This window comes from Pristiophorus japonicus, chromosome 5, assembly GCF_044704955.1.
Source record: "Pristiophorus japonicus isolate sPriJap1 chromosome 5, sPriJap1.hap1, whole genome shotgun sequence".
Classification (NCBI taxonomy): domain Eukaryota; kingdom Metazoa; phylum Chordata; class Chondrichthyes; family Pristiophoridae; genus Pristiophorus; species Pristiophorus japonicus.
Genome location: NC_091981.1, coordinates 13969743 through 13975317, shown reverse-complemented (window position 1 = coordinate 13975317; position 5575 = coordinate 13969743). Strand labels below are relative to the sequence as shown.

At 46.7% G+C, this 5575-nt stretch overlaps 1 pseudogene; it reads right to left on the bottom strand.

Moving 5' to 3' along the window:
• Positions 1 to 4129: 4129 nt before the first annotated feature.
• Positions 4130 to 4294, bottom strand: LOC139264814 (U2 spliceosomal RNA; annotated as a pseudogene).
• Between the last annotated feature and the right edge of the window lie 1281 nt (positions 4295 to 5575).

Genomic DNA, 5575 nt, shown 5'->3' with positions numbered 1-5575 from the left:
GTGGATGACCTCACATTTTCCGACGTTGTATTCCATTTGCCAAACCTTAGCCCATTCGCTTAACCTATCTAAATCTCTTTGCAGCCTCGCTGTGTTCTCTACACAACCCGCTTTCCAACTAATCTTTGTGTCATCTGCAAATTTTGTTACACTACACTCTGTCTCCTCTTCCAGGTCATCTATGTATATTGTAAACAGTTGTGGTCCCAGCACCGATCCCTGTGGCACACCACTAACCACCGATTTCCAACCCAAAAAGGACCCATTTATCCCGACTCTCTGCTTTCTGTTAGCCAGCCAATTCTCGATCCATGCTAATACATTTCCTTTGACTCCGTGTACCTTTATCTTCTGCAGTAACCTTTCGTGTGGCACCTTATCGAATGCCTTTTGGAAATCTAAATACACCACATCCATCGGTACACCTCTATCCACCATGCTCAAATCTCCACCTGCAAAATAAACGTTGACAGTTCGCAAGTGCCTGATTTTGCCGCACACGCATTGTGTGCCGAGAACCGGCATTTATGTAGTCTCTGCAGGCGCATGCGCACATCGTATGCACCCGGAGATGCCGCAATTTTTGACCCATTGTTAATTGCGCATGTTCAGGGAATATTATCGATATTACCGGTTACCAATTTTTGTTGCTAGCTTTTTGATCTTGAATAGAGCACCACCATATGCCGATCTCAGTGTTTCCAATTGGTACAATGACAGCTTTACTGGTATCTTGTCAATTGTTTTGCTCACGTTGAATTAGCCTCAGCTGGAGTATTGTGTCCGAATTTGGGCACCACACTTTGTGAAGGACGTGAAGGCTTGGAGAGGGTACAGAAGAGATTTACTAGAATGGTTCCAGGGATGAGGGACTGCAGTTACAGTTGATAGACTAGAAAAGCTGGGGTTGTTCTCCTTGGAGCAGGGAAGGCTAAGAGGAGATTTGATAGAGGTGTTCAAAATCATGAAACATAGAAACATAGAAACATAGATTATAGGTGCAGGAGCAGGCCATTCAGCCCTTCTAGCCTGCACCGCCATTCAATGAGTTTATGGCTGAACATGAAACTTCAGTACCCCCTTCCTGCTTTCTCGCCATAACCCTTGATCCCCCGAGTAGTAAGGACTTCATCTAACTCCCTTTTGAATATATTTAGTGAATTGGCCTCAACTACTTTCTGTGGTAGAGAATTCCACAGGTTCACCACTCTCTGGGTGAAGAAGTTTCTCCTCATCTCGGTCCTAAATGGCTTACCCCTTATCCTCAGACTGTGACCTCTGGTTCTGGACTTCCCCAATATTGGGAACATTCTTCCTGCATCTAACCTGTCTAAACCCGTCAGAATTTTAAACGTTTCCATGAGGTCCCCTCTCATTCTTCTGAACTCCAGTGAATACAAGCCCAGTTGATCCAGTCTTTCTTGATAGGTCAGTCCCGCCATCCCGGGAATCAGTCTGGTGAATCTTCGCTGCACTCCCTCAATAGCAAGAATGTCCTTCCTCAAGTTAGGAGACCAAAACTGTACACAATACTCCAGGTGTGGCCTCACCAAGGCCCTGTACAACTGTAGCAACACCTCCCTGCCCCTGTATTCAAATCCCCTCGCTATGAAGGCCAACAGGCCATTTGCTTTCTTAACCGCCTGCTGTACCTGCATTCTAACCTTCATTGACTGATGTACCATGATACCCAGGTCTCGTTGCACCTTTCCTTTTCCTAATCTGTCACCATTCCGATAATAGTCTGTCTCTCTGTTTTTACCACCAAAGTGGATAACCTCGCATTTATCCACATTATACTTCATCTGCCATGCATTTGCCCACTCACCTAACCTATCCAAGTCACTCTGCAGCCTAATAGCATCCTCCTCGCAGCTCACACTGTCACCCAACTTAGTGTCATCCGCAAATTTGGAGATACTGCATTTAATCCCCTCGTCTAAATCATTAATGTACAATGTAAACAGCTGGGGCCCCAACACAGAACCTTGCGGCACCCCACTAGTCACTGCCTGCCATTCTGAAAAGTACCCGTTTACTCCTACTCTTTGCTTCCTATCTGACAACCAGTTCTCAATCCACGTCAGCATACTACCCCCAATCCCATGTGCTTTAACTTTGCACATTAATCTCTTGTGTGGGACCTTGTCGAAAGCCTTCTGAAAGTCCAAATATACCACATCAACTGGTTCTCCTTTGTCCACTTTACTGGAAACATCCTCAAAAAATTCCAGAAGATTTGTCAAGCATGATTTCCCTTTCACAAATCCATGCTGACTTGGACCTATCATGTCACCATTTTCCAGATGCACTGCTATGACATCCTTAATAATTGATTCCATCATTTTACCCACTACTGAGGTCAGGCTGACCGGTCTATAATTCCCTGTTTTCTCTCTCCCTCCTTTTTTAAAAAGTGGGGTTACATTGGCTACCCTCCACTCCATAGGAACTGATCCAGAGTCAATGGAATGTTGGAAAATGACTGTCAATGCATCCGCTATTTCCAAGGCCACCTCCTTAAGTACTCTGGGATGCAGTCCATCAGGCCCTGGGGATTTATCGGCCTTCAATCCCATCAATTTCCCCAACACAATTTCCCGACTAATAAAGATTTCCCTCAGTTCCCCCTCCTTACTAGACCCTCTGACCCCTTTTATATCCGGAAGGTTGTTTGTATCCTCCTTAGTGAATACCGAACCAAAGTATTTGTTCAATTGGTCTGCCATTCCTTTGTTCCCCGTTATGACTTCCCCTGATTCTGACTGCAGGGGACCTACATTTGTCTTTACTAACCTTTTTCTCTTTACATACCTATAGAAACTTTTGCAATCCGCCTTAATGTTCCCTGCAAGTTTCTTCTCGTACTCCATTTTCCCTGCCCTAATCAAACCCTTTGTCCTCCTCTGCTGAGTTCTAAATTTCTCCCAGTCCCCAGGTTCGCTGCTATTTCTGGCCAATTTGTATGCCACTTCTTTGGCTTTAATACTATCCCTGATTTCCCTTGATAGCCACGGTTGAGCCACCTTCCCTTTTTTATTTTTACGCCAGACAGGAATGTACAATTGTTGTAATTCATCCATGCGGTCTCTAAATGTCTGCCATTGCCCATCCACAGTCAACCCCCTAAGTATCATTTGCCAATCTATCCTAGCCAATTCATGCCTCATACCTTCAAAGTTACCCTTCTTTAAGTTCTGGACCATGGTCTCTGAATTTACTGTTTCATTCTCCATCCTAATGCAGAATTCCACCATATTATGGTCACTCTTCCCCAAGGGGCCTCGCACAATGAGATTGCTAATTAATCCTCTCTCATTACACAACACCCAGTCTAAGATGGCCTCCCCCCTAGTTGGTTCCTCAACATATTGGTCTAGAAAACCATCCCTTATGCACTCCAGGAAATCCTCCTCCACCGTATTGCTTCCAGTTTGGCTAGCCCAATCTATGTGCATATTAAAGTCACCCATTATAACTGCTACACCTTTATTGCATGCACCCCTAATTTCCTGTTTGATGCCCTCCCCAACATCCCTATTACTGTTTGGAGGTCTGTACACAACTCCTGCTAACGTTTTTTGCCCTTTGGTGTTCTGCAGCTCTACCCATATAGATTCCACATCATCCAAGCTAATATCTTTCCTAACTATTGCATTAATCTCCTCTTTAACCAGCAATGCTACCCCACCTCCTTTTCCTTTTATTCTATCCTTCCTGAATGTTGAATACCCCTGAATGTTGAGTTCCCAGCCCTGATCATCCTGGAGCCACGTCTCCGTAATCCCAATCACATCATATTTGTTAACATCTATTTGCACAATTAATTCATCCACCTTATTGCGGATACTCCTAGGATTTAGATAGAGTAAATAAAGAGAAACAATGGCTGGAATTATAAACGAGAGGGCACAGAATTAAGGTTTATGGCAAAAGAACCAAAGACGACACAAGGAAAAGCTTTCTTACGCAACGAGTGGTTAGGATTTGGAAGGCACGGCCTGATCGGGAGCTGAATACAGATTCAACAGTTTTTTGGGGTTTTTTTGCCAATTCTTGTCAGATCAACTCTAGCGCCAAAGATAACTTTGCGCAATTTACGCTTGATCTTAGCCAAAAGGCCGAGAGGGGAAGCTGCACCGTTCCTGGAAACACTGCAATACCAGGTCGGTGCATGGAGTGGATGGGGCAAGCCCCTGTTCCATCTCCCTGTTCCAAAAAACAATTCAATATCTGGTCCCCATAGGGGATATTAAACTGATAAGAACAGATACTACAGCCTTTTGGCTAAGATCAAGTGTAGAATACAAATTCAACAGTTTTTTTTTCAACAGTTGCCTTCAAATGGGAATTCGGTAAATACTCGAAGGAGAAAACAATTCCAGGGATATGGGGAAAGGGTGGGGGAGTGAGACTAACTTCCAAGTCAGGATGGTGTGTGACTTCGAGGGGTCGAAGTCACACACCATCCTGACTTGGAAGTATATCACTGTTCCTTCATCGTCGCTGGGTGTCTGACATGAGGAAGGCACAAGGGTCGGGTTGTTGTGAGGGGAGGGCGGGATGGCAAGATCTGCATGCTTACGCCATGCGCAGCTTGTACATCAGAAGATGTTGTGGGATGTGAGAAAGAAGATAACATATGAAGATACCAGCATCTTGTATTCTTTCAGCTCTGCCGCTGGCCAAGGGCTTAGCCATGCCCCTGCCAAAAAGGCCAGCATCATCTCCTCAAAGGGGGTGAGGTGAAGCTAGGAATGTGAGGTGTGCCTTGTATTTGGTCGAGATTGTTGGTAGGTGAGTAATGGGGTGGGCCGGGGGAGGCCTGGAAATCGGCATGGTCCCGGCCTGCAAGACTATCAGCAGGCCGGGGCCATTGGAGGGAGCAGTGTGCGGCAACCCAGCCCGGAAATCGGCGCGGTCCCGGCATGCAAGACCATCAGCAGGCCGGGGCCATTACAGGGAGCAGCGTGCGGCGGTATACCACTGCAGGGAGCGGTGCGTGCTGCTGCAGGAGGGCGACGGCTACGAAGCCAGGTCGCTGATTGCAGTGCGGGCAGGCACAGCAGGAGGGGTGAAGGAGCGGCAAGAGTCCATAGAGGGAAGTTACCGGGGCCCAAGAGAGGCGTGAACCTGGGGCCCAGAAGAGGCGAAGGCCCAAGGGGCAGCACGGGCCAGCCCACACTGCGATATGTGTGTGCGCTCAGTCTGTGCAGCAGATCTGGTCTCCAGTTAGTCTTGGGTAATCCTTGCCACTGGACCAAGACCTAGCTCTGTCAAGCCCGTGTGATGGCTGGCGTGCAACGGCCACCACACGTTAAAAAAATCCAAGCACAGACATCTTCCACCCTTCAAAGTGTAGTTCAGGACCTGGAATATTAGGTCTTTCATTGAAACACCTGTGAACTCATCCCTTTTTGGTGTGGAAGCAAGTCATCCTCACTTCGAGGGACAGCCTAGGATAATGATGAGACTAACTGGATTGCTCTTCGGAAGACTTGGGCGCAGATTCGATGGGCCGAATGGTCTCCTTCTGTGCCGTACCATTCTATGATTCTATGAATCCTGCAAGCAA